At 37.6% G+C, this 20,939-nt stretch overlaps 1 pseudogene; it reads right to left on the bottom strand.

The window, feature by feature from the left end:
• Positions 1–1,341: 1,341 nt before the first annotated feature.
• Positions 1,342–2,670, bottom strand: LOC112396891 (elongation factor 2 pseudogene; annotated as a pseudogene).
• Between the last annotated feature and the right edge of the window lie 18,269 nt (positions 2,671–20,939).

Genomic DNA, 20,939 nt, shown 5'->3' with positions numbered 1-20,939 from the left:
ATGGCAATAGTAGCTTTACTGGGATTAAGGATCCTCAACTGAAATCAGGTTTGAATATCCCCTCCCCTTAGCTGTGTCACTTGGGTACATGGGTGTTTGTCCCTATATCCTGGAGTATAAGGATATTTTTGCAATATAGGTAAAGGCATTTTTAAAAGTTGTAGCGAACCATCTGTTTTAGGAGTGTGGCCCTCAGCATGCTACATAGTGACTGCTCTTCCTCCACATGGGAAACCACTGACTGGCTTGCACATTGCACAGGGTATCAGTCTCTCCCTTAAGCACTCTAAAGGGTGGGGGTGAGTGCCAGATCGAGACACACAATCATGGTCACAGGGTAAGAGTCATTGCTTTGAGCCTAGTGTCAATTATGGCTTATGTTAGAATCAAGACACATGATTCAATCTGAGAGGCGCAGATAGTTCCCAGCCCAGACACATGAGCTACAGCCATTTGAAGGAGGCCTCCAATTTCATATTACTAAATGCCAGTTATCAACACTTTCAACTTAGATCAGTTAAATCTATAAGAGAAACTTTGAGGGCTCAGTAAATGCCACACAAAGCAACACAGCTCAAAGCAACACAGCTCAAAGCACAAACTAGCCAGCAGGCAACCCCTAAAAGTTCACGCTTGCCAGCAGGCAACAAAACCAGTCAACAAGCAAAAGAATTAAAAGAAAGACCTTCCTGTGCTGGTCATTGTCTGGCTAACCCCCTCCAGTCATTTTATTCACCCCACAGCGGTGGAATGGACCCTCCCCCTAAACTTTTGGTTAGGCTATTAAGACGTATTGTGCCGCATTCAACTAGGAGGGGTTTTTGTTTATTTGTTTCACAGTCAGTACCATACCTTTATTCCAACGGCACTAACGCAGCTGGAGGTGCTTACAGTGACACTGCACAAGATTTCCTACCTTCTAGTTTCTGTCCGAAGAGAATGTCTACCTGCCTGTTCGTTCCCGCTTTCTGGGGGAAAATCCCCTATGGTCCATTTACACAATTAAACCTCTTACTGCGCCTATTTTTAAAATCTGCGGGTCACTTGAGTTTCCCTCTGAAGAAATGAAAGTCAAAGTATCGGGTGTCCCATCCCCTCCCTCAGCTCCACAAGCCAAATAAATACCTGCAGCGAGGACACTTCTCTTGCCTCTGAAATCTTGAACATCAAAAGAAATGGCATCAAGTGTTCCTGTTGAGTGATGGCCCAGAGTACGCTCCAGAAATCTGTCAGACGGAGCATCACTGTGTCTGGACCCTCTCAAGGTGTCGTGAGGAGAACGCGAAGGCTTATTGTTGCGGTAGATATCGCGGCTGGGAGCTCGTGCTGCGCAAGTCCCGCCTACAATTTGTCCAGCAAGTCGGCCTGGGCTGGGATGCCTTCCGTCAGGCCTTTGTGCTCGTCGGTCTCAGCCCCCAGCTGGCTGGGGTTGCCGGCTTCTGTCAAAGGGATCTCTGAGCAGGATCTGCCATTGGTCAAACATGCACTGCGGGAAAGCCCGGCTGTCGGCTTGGCTGGGACTTTGCCTTGGCGGTAAAGCCAAAGGATTTCGTTTTCAGGCACGTAGGCCTGTACCACAAACATGGGGCTTCCGGCCACCTGGAAGTACTCAAAGACGTGTCCCTGCTTCCAGTTCGGGAAAGGATAGATGCCACCGACCACGTGTTCTATACAGGCGTTCCCACAGGAAGACGAGCTCCAGGAGCTGAGGCTGGGCGGTCAGCAGGCCCCGCAGGCGGAGCGCGGCCGGGCAGTGGGGATGATCCGGCAGCCCCCGCGCTCAGTGAAGTCTGTGCGCAGCCTCATTATCATGAACATCAGAGCGCATGTCAAGCAGGTGTTTCTCCTCACACAGTGGCCTCCTGCTTGGTGGCTCCCTGGTAGCTGCAGCACGCTGTCCTTCATCTCGTTGAGGTACTGCACGCCCTTGGCAGTGTCGGTGAGGACTTGGGGGCAGGTGCCGTGGGGTTCAAAGCACCTCTTCTTGCGGGCTTCGGCCACATCCCGCTCGTACTCCTCCCACAGGTAGCGAGTTTGCTGCTTGAGCTTCTGGCAGGTGGAAAACTCATCCTGTTAAGTGCCCTTGGCCAGGACGTCAGGGAAGGGCCACACCGATATGTACAACCCATTGTGCTTGTTGCGGGACCTGGACAAGCAGAGCACGTTCAAGTCTTCACTTAAGGTCTCACGGCACAAGAAAACTGGGCCGTATTTCTTGATGGGAATCAGACACAGCCCTCCTCTGCGTCCTTCAGGTGGATCTCCAGGTGCTGCTCATCAGCCCCCGCAAAGATGTGCTCACCTGATTCCTCTATGATGCACTGCACTGTAGCGTCGGCCTCTTGGCTCCCCCCCACCCGCTTCAAACCCTCTACCAGCTTGGGCAGGTCAGCCAAGTACTTGGCCTCCAAGGTAATCCTGACAACTGGGGCTCACGCTGAACTTCATCACCTGCATGTTGTGGGCATATTCAGAAGTGGTGATGGTGCCCGTATTCACTGGAAACTGGTCGATGCCCAGTAGGCCCATAATGTTCCTCCAAGGCATGTCCTCGTTGCGCTCCACATAACGTCCCATCGTAAGGATTATTCTCTGGATCGGCTTCAGGTACAGGTTTTCCTTCCTCTGGGGCATGAAATTGGGGGCACGTGTTGGGGTGATAATTTGCATTGTATACAAATGTCGTATCCTTATGTCGTACACCCAAAACTAATATAATGTTATATGTCAGTTATACCTTGATAAAAAAATATTTTTTTACAAAAAATTAAGAAGGTATGAAAAGGTTTATTACTCATATGATACTTTCTTTAGAAAGCAGGGACATCTCCCAAGCAGGTCCAAAATTGTCAGCTTCAGCAAAAGAAGAGACTAGTTTGGCTTTTATTGTGATTCAGGGATAGTGTTGGAGTGAGCGTTCCTGTGAGTAGGCTAGGGTTTGCATGGTTTGAATTTCTGGCTGTTGCCAAAGGAGGGAACACCTAGTCTTTCTCATCAGCTTAGTAAGTTGTGTTGCAGAAGGGGGAAGAAGTGGTTGAAAGCTGTCAGCAGTTAAACGTCAAAAATGAAGTCGGAGTGTTTCATTAAAATGCCACATGAGTTCTCTATTTCAGGGCTTTTGCAATGACTACTTTATCTTCCATGAGTTATCTTTCTACTGATAAAAATATAGCAAGATGTTGATGATTTCTTCTGTTGTTCTATAATTGTGGCTTAAGCTGAGAATAAACTACCTTAAGTACTTCACACTTTGAATTCAGAGAGCCACCAGAAGTTGGAATTATTGAGAGGTGGAAGTTAGAGAATGCACATGTGTCAACCCTACTCATCCCCACTAATTACTATAGAATGCAGATTGCCAAATAAGAATGTGATTGGTGTCTGGGGAAGATTATTTTTCATGGAAAGTGAGCCTTTGCCACTTTGAAGACATGGAATTGATGTCTATGAGTTTTGCTTCTAAAAATTGGTAAAGCCTTCAATAAGGGGAAACATTTTTAATTCTTTATGCCTTTGCTTAGGAGGACTTACTGATATGGTCTTGTGCTAACAGAAGAGAAGAAAGAAGAACAGGAAGGAGAGCAAAAGTGAGAGAGAGAGAATGAGGGAGAGAGGGTGTGAGAGAGAGTGTGTGTGTGTAGACTGTAAAACATGGAGCCAGGAACCTCTCTTCTAAGTGCATAGAGGAGCATTCTGCAGGGGTTCAGCAGACCTACAAGGACAGATACAATTGGAGGATATAGTCTTGTCATTACACCTGATAATTTGGGGAATAAAGGGACAAAAAAGGGACAAGGACATAGGCATTAGAGGAATGCAATACGAAGATCATCAGCTGAAGGCCAGCTAAGAGATAAGGCCAAACCTACAAATGTAAAACTGCCTAGGGGAGCTGCACACAAATGAACACCTTATCATGGTGTTTGGAGCTCACAGACAAGGAATAGAATAGTTATATCCAAGCAAGGAAAAGACTGCAGTCCTGCCTGTGGAAGTAAGGAAATATTGGACATTTTACCTTTTCCTTCTCATGACTTAACAAACAAGAGGAACTAGTACCTAAAGAAGTAGGAGAAGGAGGTATATAAAGGACAGACCATAATTTTCTCTTCTTAACTCCATTTTTCTGTAGCCCATAGTAGGTCTAGTCTGTGCTGGATGTGGGAAAGGTAAGGGAGGAAAACTTACTGTTGAGTTTGAAACTGAGCATTAACTTGTAGCATTAACTTGAATCTGGTCTTTTAGTGAACTTTTAGCAGGAAATTTTACCATGGTACCACTTGAGGATAGTTATTAAAAAATAAAACTGAAAAATTTATGTCAGATACATTCACATAACTGGATCCTTCCAGGCTTAAGCTGTCAGCTAAGGTGTTACATCCCTGTAGAGACACCTCTTACTATCAAATTTGTGTTTTTGTAGCCTCAATTGTGAGAAAATACAGTAGACAAATGGAATCTGAAGCTCACTGGCCTTCTCTGTCTTTCAAATGTGGGCACAAATGCTCAAACAAATACAGAATTATCCAAATATACACTTATTATAGGATATATCACCTTCACCTATGGAGTGTTTATACAGCAAGAAAAGTAAGATTCTAGACTGAACATTGAAAAACATCAATATTTGTTAAAGAATTGCTCACAGAGAAATGAGAGGAAGCAGAGTTAAAAAGTTGTAAGTGGACCAGAATAACATGGGGTTACACTCGAAGAAGGAAGGGATGAGTGAAGGCAAAAAAAAATTCCCCTAGGGTAAATACTAAGATGTTCCACTGAGGATAGTATTTTGGAGATCTAAGTGTCTTGGCAAAAAGTATTTCTACAACATGTAGAGAGAAGTAGTTTGAATAATGAATGAGAGTGGGGAAAAGTTGTTGAATACCAACCATGAAGCTGTATGGGAGCCCCTACATGTGGTAAAAAACTGTTTCATAAACATCAACAGAAAATTTAAAAATAAAAAATAGTTTACTTACCTATTTTTAAAAATTATCTCAGCTAGGAAAATGTCACTAGAAAAAAATATGGATATCCATTGCATAATTTTCATAAAAGACAGTTCCTACCCTACCTGGTTTGCAATTTATGACATCATCTAATGATGCCAACTGTGCAAGCTATAGTGGAATGCTACCTGAGTCATACTCTAGGTTTGGGAACTGGCTAGCTGTACAACCTTTGGAAGACATTTGTCTTCTCTGTATCTCAGTTTATGAATTTAGTCAATTTTGACTAAACCTCTAGGCTTTACATTTTTATTATACTCACATGTTCACAAATAACTCTCATTCCCACACAATGTAGAAGAACTAGGTCACCTGTGTTTATAATCCTACTCTGCCTCTTAAAATCTATATAAATTTGAGCAATTAACTTCTGCTATTAGTGTCTCAGTTTCCTCAATAAGTAAATTGGTATAATAATAGTAATCACTTTATAATGCTGTGATGAGGATAAGTGAAACATTATATGCAAAAACCTTCACAGAGTGCCTGGCACAAGGTAGTTGCTTAATAAACATTATTACATTATAATTGCATATAATTACAAAACAGTATACAGTATATCTAAACATATATACGTGTGAGTTCTTATATGTATGTGTGCATACACAGAGATAAGTATATCTCTAGTCCTCTTTAGTGTATGTGAATGTATATTTCTTTAAAAATATTTAACAACTTGGAACTTTGTAAAATCATTTTTCACAAAATCTGTATGTATAGATATGAAGCTCAAAAAGTAGAATTTCTAGCTCTCAAGGGTTCCCACAAGAGGGGTGAAAGATTCTTTTTATAACTGGAAAAATTCAAGTACTTTTAGACAAATATGTACCAGAGACTATAATCCCCTTTCCTTTCCTACCATTGCACAGATAGCATTATGAACTGGAAAATTGTTTGATCAGCCACAGATAAGGAATTACAAATCTGGAAGTTCAAGAGTCGCATAAAGCAGATGTAAGATTAATTTGCATGGTTTAGTTGCCTCCCAGATTTTTTCAATACATTTCAATGGCTTTAAACTCTGAAAACCTGATAGCAAATAAAAAGGTTTCTGTAGGCTGCCTGATTTCTTGCTGACTCAGCTGTCTGAAGGCAAAGCCAATTACTATGGCTTGCATTTCCTTGTACAGAAACCAGAACATATTCATTGTTAAATAGAGCCATTAAATATTTAGGGAAGGGAGAAAAGTTTCGTGAATTGAGATGATAACAGTGAAAAACTACCTATGGATATTTTCCTCTTAAATGACAAGAAAACACTTTTCTAAGAGTAACTTGAAAATCTCAAGCATGAAATATGATTTGATTTAATATCAATTCAGTGGTCTTTTTAAATGTTGATTTTTTTAGGTTGGCATATAAGAAAAAAAAAAAGCCTCTGATATAAAGCTAAATTTTATCCTCAGAGTAATAAAAGAACCAATATGGTCTCCTGAACAAAGAACTAGCTGAAGAATTGGGATTCTATTTTTGGCCTCACCAGTGACTTGCTCAGTGACCTTGGACATATCACTTAAATGGCTTTGTGCCTCAAGGTTCCCAGCTGTAATATAGAGATTATAATGCCAGCCCCTACTGCATGGGCCTGTAGAACTATTTCAGTTTAGTTTGTTTAAAATCCCAAAGGCTTTTGAAACTATCGGAAATAACTGTTAAATTCGAACAAGATTATATTTTATTAATTTCTTTTCACTGTTTGATTTGGTGTTCTTGTAGTCTTTCATAATCCTTTTCCTACTAAAATAAATCACTGGGACAAAATTAATAGGTGGAGATTTTCATTGGATATTAAGGGACACTTCTAATAGAAAAGGAAAATTAAGAATACACTTCTAAGATCAACTGATATAATTTGTACTCCTTGGCATATTTAACTCATGATTCAAAAGAGAATTGGACTATGATCACGTAACTTAGAACTTTTCACTAAATCTGTGATTGGCAATTTTCTTCTTATTCCAGGCCTCCTCACAATTTCTCTCTGTAACTTCTTTCAATCAAGATTTTCTCATGTCTCTACAAGTGCACTGATAATCCATCTCCATCTCTCCAAATCCAGAAAACCCATTAAAGCCCCTCTTAAATGCTGTGTCCTTCTAGATTTGTTCCCTCTGCATAGCAATATTTGCCATCCAATAAGGAGTTCTGAGTAGTTGAAGGACTTAAGTAAAAGGGACACTTCCTTTTTGATCTCTGTGCCCTTTTGTAATTTTTATATTTTTGAACTATATATATTTATTATTTGTTCAAAATTAATTAAATATTATTTTGTCAAAGTTGTTCTTCTCAAATTCCAAACTAGAACTCCCTACTCCAATCACAGAAATACCTTGGTTTGCTCTTCTTTCACAACACTTCTTAGAATTCTTCACCTTTGCATTATGTTACAAAATCTTAAAATCAAAGTACATTAAACAATTCTTACAAGTGAAATAGCCTCAAACCAAAAAAAGCCGAAAAAGCCTCTGTTTATGTGTTTAACAAGAAACACATAAAACAAGGCTATATATTGATCAGTTAATAAAATGTGATCAGAGATTTTCAAGAATCTAACCTATGTTTCAAACAGTGGTTCTCTATTCACTATTTCAGGGTTTGTGGTGTCTTTGTAGAATATAACTATCCACCATTGAAGAATCAACTGTATCTATTTTATTTGTATCCACACTGCCTTCAGCCATATTTTATAAATCTCCCTTTCAGTTCCACAGTAGCACATTTCTTGGGTATGTTTCTAACTTTCTGGTCATTTCAATTATAGACAAAAATTTGGCCAACTTTAAAGCTTCAGTTTCATATCCATTTTAATGCTCACCTCCTTATTTTCCCCCAAACTAACCAGATGGCTATCCCAAGAGTAGGAGTGAGGCTATAGCTCTTTTACTTTTACTTTTCTTGCTATTCTGGAGTCCCTTCTCCTGTGCTGAAATGGAAAAGGACATGTGGTTACTCATTTGGGAGTTGCTGTAGTTCTCTCTTCTTTATCCCTGCTATTCTTCCTAAGACTAACGGACAACTGATGTTCTCTCTGTGGCAGACCATTTCTCCCTTTTTAGAAATAGCTCCTAAATCTGTTGACCTCTTTAGGCTTCAGCTTCTCTCTCTGAAAAATCCTTCCTTTTCCATGATTATCCTTGGACACATCTTAAAAGGGCAGCAAAAAGCAAGGACCCCAGGTTTATTGTGTACACATGAGTCTAAAACTCTCCATATTTTTTCCAAATACCATTACAGTATGTAATTTCACATGACCTAAACCTTCACCATTACTAGGAGATAGAGGATACATGAACTTACTATCTTAATTTGTGAAATAAACAACGTATTCTAATAGATCTACAACCGAAGCTCCAGCCTCACCTTCAAGCTTATGAACATGAAGAATGAGGGAAGGGAGTTTTATTCATTTCCTAGGGCTGCTGTAGGAAATTACCACAAATTGGTTGGCTTAAAACAACAGATTTATTCTCTCACAATTCACATGGCCTAAAGTCCAAAATCAAGGTATCAACAAGATTGCTTTTGGGCTTCCCTGGTGGCGCAGTGATTGAGAGTCCGCCTGCCGATGCAGGGAACATGGATTCGTGCCCCTGTCTGGGAAGATCCCACTTGCCGCAGAGCGGCTGGGCCCGTGAGCCATGGCCGCTGAGCCTGCGCGTCCGGAGTCTGTGCTCCACAATGGGAGAGGCCGCAGCAGTGACAGGCCCGCGTACCGCAAAAAAAAAAAAAAAAACTGTACTGCATTTGAATGAATTAGAAACAACTCAGAAACAAAACAAAACAAAACAAAACAAAAAAAACGATTGCTTTCTACTGGAGTCTCTGAGGGAGAATCTTTTCGATGCTTCTCTCCTAGCTTCTGGTGGTTGCCAGCCATTTCTGGCATAACTTGACTTGTAGATTTATCATCCCATTCGCTGCCTCTGTCCTCACACAGTGTTCTACCCTGTTAGTCTGTGTCCAAATCTCCCTCTTCTTATAAGGATGACAGTTGTATAGGGTTTAGGGCCCATCTTAATCCAGTATGTTTTCATCTTAACTTGATTATATGTACAAATACCCTTCTTAAAATAAGGCCACCTTCACCGGTTCTAATTGGATATGTATTTTGGGGGACACTATTCAGCTCAGTAGTGGAGGCTTAAAAGACACCATGAAGAAAGGAGGTGTGTAGAAACTAAGTCAAAGCAGAGACATAAATATTCCCATAAAGAACAAGTCCAACATTAAGAACTAAATCAGTAAACAAAAAAGTCTAGAAATCGGTAATACACAACGTGTGCTCCACGGATGAAACTTGGAAGTTAGTGAGGTTGGAGATGGAAACCCTGGAGAAACGTTGCTCTGCAGAAGAAGGATGTTAATAGAGGAGGTAAGTTACCATTTGAGATGAGATAGGAAACAAAAGTGAAAGATATTTTGAAGAAACAAAAGAGAACAAGAACTTTCTTTTTTTAAAAAAAATTTACATATCACTCTGCTGATGAAAGATGGTATTTTTAAACTAAGAATCTTACCATGAAATGCCTAGGAATAAAAATTGCAGATAAACTGTTACAAATTTAACAACAGAGTAGAAGATGAGAAAGCACTCATTGCTCCCACAAACACAACGCTTATCAACTAATGAAGCTGATTTCAATACACTGATATAAGGGTATAATCTTAAAGTAGGAACCTGTCCATGAAATGTTTAAGAATGGGAAATATCAGACCAACTCCATGTAAAATTACTGTAAAATGAAAACAGATAAGGAGAATCAAAACATTTATGGTAGTGAAATTCTTCCTTCAAAGTATTCACAAAGTAGAATAAAATTATACCATTCACAAATGAAACTACTTTAAATATACTCAAAAAAACATACAGAAAAATGAAAGACTTAGAGATTTAAAATGCAATAAAAAAATGGAGAACAATAATAAAATAAGTGCAAAGATTGTTGACTTAGCTGAGATAAGAAATTGAAGAAAATGACAAAACAATCTCAATGTGAAGAATAAGTCATAATTTGTCCAAGAGAGTAGTGATGTGAATAGAAATGTATTAAGGCAGGACAACAACCTCATATTTCACTGGGTAGAATAATCAGAAGGATCATAACAGAAATAGCCACAAAATAAGTGCTGCTCTTTCTCACATAATAAATCTTAAAAGCAAGGCCTGAAAGGATCAAACACTTTCTAGGTAAATTAACTGGGTCTCAGAAAAAGCTCAAGTACAGTTATAACAATGAAAAATATCTATCACTCCGTAAAGTAACATTTCAAATGACTACCAATCAATCAAAAGTTATTGGAACAATGAGATATCATCTCACACCAGTCAGAATGGCCATCATCAAAAAATCTAGAAACAATAAATGCTGGAGAGGGTGTGGAGAAAAGGGAACACTCCTGCACTGCTGGTGGGAATGTGAATTGGTTCAGCCACTATGGAGAACAGTATGGAGGTTCCTTAAAAAACTACAAATAGAATTACCATATGGCCCAGCAATCCCACTACTGGGCATATACCCTGAGAAAACCAAAATCCAAAAAGAGTCATGTACCAAAATGTTCATTGCAGCTCTATTTACAATAGCCCAGAGATGGAAACAACCTAAGTGCCCATCATCAGATGAATGGATAAAGAAGATGTGGCACATATATACAATGGAATATTACTCAGCCTTAAAAAGAAACGAAATTGAGCTATTTGTAATGAGGTGGATAGACCTAGAGTCTGTCATACAGAGTGAAGTAAGTCAGAAAGAGAAAGACAAATACCGTATGCTAACACATATATATGGAATTTAAGAAAAAAAAATGTCATGAAGAACCTAGGGGTAAGACAGGGATAAAGACGCAGACCTACTGGAGAACGGACTTGAGGATATGGGGAGGGGGAAGGGGAGCTTTGACAGGGCAAGAGAGAGTCATGGACATATACACACTAACAAACGTAGTAAGGTAGATAGCTAGTGGGAAGCAGCCGCATGGCACAGGGATATTAGCTCGGTGCTTTGTGACAGCCTGGAGGGGTGGGATAGGGAGAGTGGGAGGGAGGGAGACGCAAGAGGGAAGACATATGGGAACATATGTATATGTATAACTGATTCACTTTGTTATAAAGCAGAAACTAACACACCATTGTAAAGCAATTATATCCCAATAAAGATGTTTAAAAAAAAAAAAGTTATTGGATATGTAAAGAGGCAAAAAAATACAACCCATAATGAGAAGGAAAACCAATCAATTAAAACTGATCCAGGGACTTCCCTGGTGGTGCAGTGGTTAAGAATCTGCCTGCAGGGCTTCCCTGGTGGTTCAGTGGTTGAGAGTTCGCCTGCCGAAGCAGGGGACATGGGTTTGTGCCCCGGTCTGGGAAGATCCCACATGCCACGGAGCGGCTAGGCCCGGGAGCCATGGCCGCCGAGGCTGCACGTCCAGAGCCTGTGCTCCGCAATGAGAGAGGCCACAACAGTGAGAGGCCCATGTACCACAAAAAAAAAAAAAAAGTATCCACCTGCCAATATAGGGGACATGGGTCAATCCCTGCTCCGGGAAGATCCCATGTGCTGTGGAGCAACTAAGCCCGTGCTCCACAACTACTGAGCCTGCGGTCTAGAGCCTGCGAGCCATAACTACTGAAGCCTGAGCACCTAGAGTCTGTGCTCCACAACAAGAGAAGCCACCGCAATGAGAAGCCTGTGCAATGCAACAAAGAGTAGCCCCTGCTTGCTGCAACTAGAGAAAGCTGGCATTCAGCAACAAAGACCCAATGCAGCCAAAAATAAATAAATAAATAAATTTATTAAAAAGAAAAAAACTGTTGCAGAACTGATTAGAATGAGCAGGCAATGACTTTAAAGTAGGTATTGCAACTGTATTTCACATGTTCAAATTAGAGATATTAAAGATATAAAAATGACACAAATTGAACTTATAGATGAAAAGAAATTACAATAGCAGAGGTGAAAATACACTGGATATAATTAATGGCAGATTAGATATTACAAAAGAAAATATTCATGAAATTGAAGAAAATGAAATAGAAACTTCAAACAAAATAAAATTGAAAAATGATTTAAAAGAATGAAAAAGTATAAATAAGTTGTATGACATCAGTTGACATACTATATGTATAACTTGAGTTTCTGGAAAAAAAGATGAGAGGTGAATAGGCAGAGAAAATATACTTGAAGAAATAATGGTTGAAAATATTCCAAATTTGATGAAAACTATAAAAACTCTACAGATACAAAACGTCCAGTTAACCCAAGCACAAGAAACATTAAAAGTAACTACTCTAAATCTCATCATAATCAAATTGCTTAAAACCAGTGTTAAGCAAAAAATTTTAGAAGCAATCAGAAAAAAATTAAATGTTATGTACCATGGTACAGAGATACAATGACAGCAGATTTCTCATCTCAGATGCTGCCAGCAAAAAGACAGTCAAACAATACATTCAAAGTACTGAAAGAAAAGAATTACCAACTTAACATTTTATATACCTTTCAAAAATAGAGGCGAAATAAAGTCTTAAACATATTTAAAAAGCTCAAAAACGTTTGTCAACGTTGCAACACAAAATGTTATCAAAGTGCCTACAGAGACAATAAAAATGATAACAAATGGAAATATATATCTACAAAAATAAATGAGCATCACCAGAAAAAACTACATAGATAAATATATAAGATCTTTTGTTGTTATTTAATTCTCCTTAAAAGATAATTGACTGGTTTAAAAGAGGATTCTGGGAAGATGGCCCATTAAGAGTCACCAAAAATCTGCATCCCCTTGTATAAAACAATTTTTGCATTTGTAGACTCAGTCTGATGTAACTGTTTTGGAACTCTGGGGTCTATTGTAGGACAACTTCCAGGGGGAGTCTTCAAAGGTAAACTGTGGTTAACTTCAGTCAATTTCAGCTCTTAGTTCAGTAGTGACTACTCATCCCTCCCCTTCCAGCTCATGTTGGGCAGTCCCACACATGTTCGTGAAACAGCTTGCATGCAGCTCACAGGAGCTTAAGTGGGCAATAAGGATCTTGTTCTACAGATATTAGGGATCTGTGTTCTCATTGATGATTGCTGCTTCTAATCATGGAGGTGCAGACAAGAGGCAGGCAACCATTGTTGCATACCCCCTTTCATTGTTCCAAGCTTCTCCCCCTTCAGCTGAAGTGACTTCCAGAGTATATAAGGGGCTCATGTCTTTTTTTCTCTCTTTTTCTGTTTTTTAATCATTTGGAAGCCAGACATTAAAGACTAGGACATTCAACTGCAACCATATATACAATGAAAATTAGAAAGTCACAACTCATGCCCAGAGGTAGGCTCAGAAATCACTTGATAATACTTTAAGTTTATACCTCATGCTGATCCTCGGAACAGAGACTGCCCATAATGATAAAAAACAATAACAACATAAAATAAGCCTTGGGAAAGGGAAAGAGTCTAATTTCCAGAATTACCACATTAGTAGATTCAAATGGCTATTTTTCAACAACAACAAAAAAAATTCACACGGCATACAAAGAAACAAAGAAGTATGATCTGGTCAAAGGAAAAGTAAACCAGCAGCAACTGTCTGGAAAACAGTTTATGAGACACTGATGAAAGAAATTAAAGATGATACAAATAGATGGATTGAAAGAATCAACATTGGATAGGATTGGATTGGATCAACATTGTGTGGATATGGGGAGGGAGAAGGGTGAGCTGTGACAGGGCGAGAGTCATGTACATATACACACTAACAAACGTAAGGTAGATAGCTAGTGGGAAGCAGCCGCATGGCACAGGGATATTAGCTCGGTGTTTTGTGACAGCCTGGAGGGGTGGGATAGGGAGAGTGGGAGGGAGGGAGATGCAAGAGGGAAGACATATGGGAACATATGTATATGTATAACTGATTCACTTTGTTATAAAGCAGAAACTAACACACCATTGTAAAGCAATTATACGCCAATAAAGATGTTAAAAAAAAAAAAAGAACTGATGCCTGCTTTTAGATAAAGCTTTTTTGTTTGTTTTGTTTTTTGTTGTTTTTTTATTTGTTTTTTTGACAGTATGCAGGCCTCTCACTGTTGTGGCCTCTCCCGTTGTGGAGCACAGGCTCCGGACACGCAGGTTCAGCAGCCATGGCTCATGGGCCCAGCCGCTCCGTGGCACGTGGGATCTTCCCGGACCGGGGCACGAACCCGTGTCCCCCGCATCGGCAGGTGGACTCTCAACCACTGCACCACCAGGGAAGCCCTAGATAAAGCTTTTAAACAACTGCCTTTAAACATGTTCAAAGAAGTAAAGGAATATATGGAGTAAGTCAAAAAATAATGGATATATGAACAAAATAGAAATATTAGTAAAGAGATAAAATGTCTAAAAAGAAACCAAAAAGAAATTCTAGAGCTGAAAAGTATAGTTACTGAAATGAAAAGTGTACTAGATGGATTCAAAGGAAGATTTGAGCAAGGAGAAAAAAGAATCAGTGAACTTGAAGAAAAGACAAAAAAAATGATCAAGTCTGAGGAATAGAAAGAAAAAAGATTAAAGTAAAGTGAACAGAGCCATGAGACATTATGAAGTGGACCAACATTGGAGTCCCAGAAAAAGGAGAGAGAGAAAAGGGAAGAGAGAACATTTGATGAAATAATGGCCAAAACTGCCAAAAATTTGATGAAAGACATGGATATAAACATCCAAAAACTCAACCCAAACCATGTATAATAGGATGAAACCAGTGACCACATCAAGACACATTGTAATCAAATTGCCAAAGGAAAGACACAAAGAGAGAATCTTGAAATTAGCAAGAGAAAAACAACTTGTCACACACAAGGGATCCTTAATAATATTAGCAGTCGATTTCTCATCAGAAAGTTTGCAGGCCAGAATAAAGTGAGCTGATATAGTCAAAGTTCTAAAGGAAAAAAATATATGTACCAACCAAGAATCCTATATTCAGCAAAACTGTACTTCAAAGTAAGAAATTAAGACATTCTCAGGTAAACAAAATCTGAGGGAGTGTTATCACTACACTGCTTTGCAAGAAGTGCTAAAGAAAGCCCTTTAGGTGTTTTTTGTTAGTTTGTTTGTTTTTGGCCACACTGTGTAGCATGTGGGATCTTAATTCCCTGACCAGAGATTGAACCCATGCCCCCTGCATTAGTTCCCTGACCAGGGGTCGAAACTGCACCATCTGCACTGGAAGCACGGAGTCTTAACCATTGAATTGCCAGAGAAGTCCTTGAAATTCCTTTAGGTTTAAATGAAAGGATGGTAGACAGCAGCTCAAAGATGTTTGAAGAAATAAAGATTTCAGTAAACATAAATATATTGCCAATTATAAAACCTAGTATTTTTGTAATGATGGTTGGTAACTCCACTTTTTGTTTTCTACGCATGATTTGAGAAACTAATACATTTTTACAAAAATACAACTATTAGTCTACAAGTTAGTATCTTTGTAACTTTGGTTTGTAACTCTCTTTTTTGTTTTCTACGTAATTTAAAAGACTAATGCATTAAAAATATGTATTAACTCTATATTGACTATAATATATAAAAATATCAAGCTACTATGTTTTAGATCTAAAACTAATAGAATATTGTAAGTCAACTATACTTCAATTAAAAAAAAAACAACCCTTAAAGGATAGGAATAGAGCTGTAAAAGAGTAGAGCTTTCATATGTTACTGAAGTTAAGCTGATATAAATTCAAATTAGAGAGTTATAATTTTAGAATGTTAAATATAATCCCCATAGTAACCACAAAGAAAACACTGATAGAATATACACAAAAGGAAATGAGAAAGTAATGCAAATGTTTCACTACAGATAATCAACTAAACACAACTGAAGATGGCAGTTCAGGAAATGAAGGACAAAAAGGCTATAAGGCACATATAAACCAAATATCAAAATGACAGAATAGCTCCCTCCATATAACCAGCAAAAACCTACTGTATAGCACAAGGAACTATACTCAATATTTTGTAATAACCTATAAGGGAAAAGAATCTGAAAAATATATATATGTGTATATATATATTTATGTATCTGAATCACTTTTCTGTACACCTGAAGCTAACACAACATTGTAAATCAACTATACTTCAATTTAAAAAATAAAATAAATGTAAATGGATTAAATAATCCAATCAAAGCACAGAGATTAGCAGAATGGATTTTAAAAAAACATGACTCAACTAAATGATCTCTACAGGAGACTCACTTTAGATCCAAAGATATAAATGGGTTGAAAGTGAAAGGATGGAAAAGATATTCCTTGCAAATAGTAACCAAAAGAGAATAGGGGTAGCTATACTAATATCAGACAAAATAGACTCTAAATGAAAAAAGTGTAAATAAAGTCCAAGAAGGACATTATATATTTTAAAAGTTTCAATACAGCAAGAGACAACAATTATAAACATTTATGCACATAATAACAGACTAAGATATGTGAAGAAATCCTAGGCAGAAACCTTGGAGAAATGCAGTCTCCCATAATAGCTGGAGACTTTAATACTCTCATAACGACAAAAACAACCAGATAATAGAGAAGAAAACTATTTAGATCTAACAGACATGTACAGAATACTCTACCCAACACCAACAGAATCACATTCTTCTCAACTGCACATGAGATATTTTCCAGGAAATTGGAACCCTTGTGCCCTGTTGGTCAGAATGCAAAATTGTACAACCACTCTGGAAAACAGTAGGTGTTTCCTCAAAAAATTAAAAATAGAATTATATGATTCAGCAATACCACTTCTGGGGATATACCTAAAATAAATTGAAAGTGGGGTCTCAAAATTATATTTGTACAGCCATGTCCATAGGAGTATAATTCACTGTAGCTAAAATGTGGAAACAAAACAAGTGTGCACTTATAGATGAATGGATAAGCAAAATGTGGTATATGCTTACAATTGAATATTATTTAGCCTTAAAAAGAAAGGAAAATTTGACACATAGTACATCATGGATAAAGCTTGAAGACATTATGCTAAGTGAAATGGCACACAAAAAGACAAATTCTGTTATGAGGTAATTAAAGTGGTCGAAATCATAGGAATAGACAGAAAGTAGAGTTGTGATTGGTAAAGGCTAAGGGAAGGGATATGGGTTATTATTGTTTAGTATGTATAGAGTTTCATTTTTGAAGTGTGGAAGAGTTCTGAAGTTGCATGGTAGTGATGGTTGCACAACAATATGAATGTACTTAATACCACTGAACTGTGTACTTAAAAATGGTTAAGATGCTAAATTTATATGTATTTTACCACAATTTTAAAAATTGGAAAAAAATATAATTTACTGTTTTAATAAAAATAATAACAGTGCAGTTTGGAGCTTATAACATGTGAGGAAATAACTGTATAATAACAATAACAAAATGGCCAGGAGGGGAGAAATAGAAGTATTCTGTTATAAGACTTTTATACTATAAATGAAGTGGTATAATATCACTTGAAGCTTTGAAAATGTAAGGTATGTACTGTAAACCTGCAACCACTAAAATAACCAAACTAATATTTATAGCTAATCAGTCAACAAAGATAATATATGGAAGCATAAATAATATTCAATTAATATCAAGTAAGGCAGAAGGGAAGAAAAGGGCAACAGAGTACACACGGAAAAAATAGAAACAAATAAATAGATTTAAACTTTAACGGGTTAAACATATACTGCCATATGATCTGACTAAAGTATTTGTCTAAGAGGGAAAAAAGCAAATACCTATGCAAAGATTTGTACACAAATTTTCATTGCACTTTATTCATAATATTCTAAACTAGAAACAACCAAAATATGGGCAAAAAGTGAGTGGGTGAACAAATAGTATTATATTCTAACTATGGAGTACTACTTGGCTAAGGAAGACAGGAGGGAGGGAGGGAGGGAGGGGGAGAAGGGGAGGGAAAGAAGAATTATTAATACATGCAACAACATAGATACATGTCAAAGTAAGTATGCTGTAATGAAAGAAGCCACACAAAAAGGAGTATGAACTATATGAACTAATGTATACAAACTATAGGATATTCAAACTAACCAATGATGACAGAAATAAGATCAGTTGTTACCTGGGAAAGGCAGGGTGTAGGCAAGTAGGAGAGTGTGATTACCAAGGGGGCACAAATAAACTCTTGCGTTATGGAGGGGGGTTCAATATCTTGATTGTGTTCATAATTACATAGGTATATACATTGAAGAACTTATTAAATTGTACACTATAAATACGCAGACTTTATTTTAGTTAATTACATCTCACAAAATATAAAAATAGTATAAAAATTAATGTAAATGGAGACATTAAAATTCCATTTTAAATTATAAATATAGAGAACAAAAATTATCTTTTAAAATAAGACATCTTTTTTTATGCCTTCTTAGAATTTATATATGCAAAATGCTAGAGAAATTGAGTATCGATAAACATTATGTTAAAAAGTGAGATTTAGGGCTTCTCTGGTGGCTCAGTGGTTAAGAATCCGCCTGCCAGTGCAGGGTTCGAGCCCTAGTCTGGGAAGATCCCGCATGCCACAGAGCAACTAAGCCCGTGTGCCACAGGTGCTAAGCCTGCGCTCTAGAGTCCATGCTCTGCAACAAGAGAAGCCACCTCAGTGAGAAGCCTGCACACCGCAACGAAGAGTAGCCCCCACTCACCACAACTAGACAAAGCCTGTGTGCAGCAACAAAGACCCAACACAGTCAAAAATAAATAAATAAATAAAATAAATTTATTAAAAAAAAAAGAAGTGAGATTTAAAAAAAATTATCTGTACTCATTGTGTAGACAGCTTTTTGTTAGATAATTTGAAGGGTTATCATGGAAGCAACAAATACATGTTCACCAAAAGTGTACCACATATTGTAGGAAAAGATACATGCCATTATATACTGCTACTACTACTACTAAGTCATGGAGAAACTATAAGAAATATCATCAACATGCCAAGTCAATCATACTTGTGGAACAAGTGACATTATTTGATTATTTTTGAAAATTAAGAATTCCTTGGGTATAAAATCCTTAGAGTAGAGCAGTGTTTCTCAATTATTTTCTTACTCGTGATCCCTTTTGAAAATGCAAATATCTTACACACCTGCAAATTTTCTGAACTTCAACTCCTGCTCCATTGAAATACACAAATATCTTAATCTTTAATTAATAACTCACCACAGGCCAAAATTTAATGCACTTCAGTTTTTATGGTTTGATTTATAGAAACAATATTCCACTTATTTTATAGTCAAATATATTTTATCAGTTGATATGCTATTAAAACTACCTCTCTCAGAATGCACAGTTTGGAAAAATAGTGAAAGTGTTTCCTAGCTGGGAATTACCCCATTGTCACACGTCCAAAAGTAATTGTAATTAATAAATATATTTACTTCCACCATTATATCTTTGTTCATACCTGCATAAATCCCTACATTGCAGATTTCTATCTTAGTCTAAATCTTTAATCTTTGTACCTACATATAACAAAGTACACTGAAAATCTGAGACAATAGACTAGCTTAAAATGGATGAATAGATATTTTAGTCTATATGAAATTTAATCTGTATGAAATTTAAATTGAGGCAATATGTAGGTCATATTCATGTGTGCATGAGGGGGTGTGGGTAAAGAAAATGTGAATTATTGCCTCAAACTCTTAACTAACTCTATATATACTTGGATTTTTCATTTTAAGTGTTAATTGTTTAAACATGTTAACTTTATTTTTATCTGAGAAATTGAACAATCACAGAGGCACTAAGACGGTGGTGATCTCATTCTAAGTAGAGTGTGGATATAAAATCTTTTCCTTATGCTACCAGTATGTAGAGCTTTTTTCCATGCCCTGTTACTCACTAATGCTATTATAGTTAATTTGGAATCTAGCTAGTGACAATTGCACTGCATGAAATGTTCCATCCTAATTATGATATTAGAAGATGATATGTTGTGAAAACTATTAGCTTGATTAGTCAAAATTTATAAAATGTGGATTCTTGTTGCATGAGCCACATATTTTTGAAAAAATACAGTGTTTTTAGCATTGGATTAAAAGCTTGGATATTGGGCTTCCCTGGTGGTACAGTGGTTGGGAGTCCGCCTGCCGATGTAGGGGACACGGGTTCGTGCCCCGGTCCGGGGGTATCCCACGTGCCGCGGAGCGGCTGGGCCCGTGGGCCATGGCCGCTGGGCCTGCGCATCCGGAGCCTGTGCTCCACGGCAGGAGAGGCTGCAGCAGTGAGAGGCCCGCGTACCGAAAAAAAAAAAAGTTTGGATATTATTTTCTACCCCAAACAGATCAAGTAATAACTGTAGTATATGAATTACCTTCTTGGATATTCCACCTCTGATATCTTATTTTGCCCTAGGACAGGAAAAATACTTTTTTATACATTTGAAGTTAGTTTTAAAATAGTCCCTCCTTTTATCCAATTGAAAGCAAACTTTTTTTTTTTTTTTTTCTGACTTCAAACTTGTATTTTGACTTTGTTCTAGAGAGACATTATTCAGGCCTTCAGCAAAGCACTGGCTACTATTAGACTTAGAAATTACCCCACCAAGTGGGCAAAACATGATAAGCTCTTTATTCTTCTAGAATGATTTTCAAGCATTAGAAACAAATTGCAGTGCAGAATGGTCTTTTGGTCATCATTAGTTTTCTGATATTTGTGGATACTTTTCCCCTCTATTGGTTGTTTCATTTAGAGCTCTCCATGGATTTTGCTTTATTCACATTACTATACTCTCCCATGTATACACAGTACCATGATAATAAACAAACACGTTAGAAAATATAGGTATTTGAAAAAAACACATATCTTTCTAGCTACTAAAAATCTGATATAACATGTGATTATCAAGTTTATAATCGATATGCATTTGACAAATAGAACTGACTTTTAAAAAAATTTCT

Source organism: Neophocaena asiaeorientalis, unplaced genomic scaffold (assembly GCF_003031525.2).
Source record: "Neophocaena asiaeorientalis asiaeorientalis breed wild unplaced genomic scaffold, Neophocaena_asiaeorientalis_V1.1 scaffold420, whole genome shotgun sequence".
NCBI lineage: Eukaryota > Metazoa > Chordata > Mammalia > Artiodactyla > Phocoenidae > Neophocaena > Neophocaena asiaeorientalis.
The sequence above is the reverse complement of the archived record's forward strand: the minus strand, read 5'-3'. Positions and strand labels throughout refer to the sequence as shown.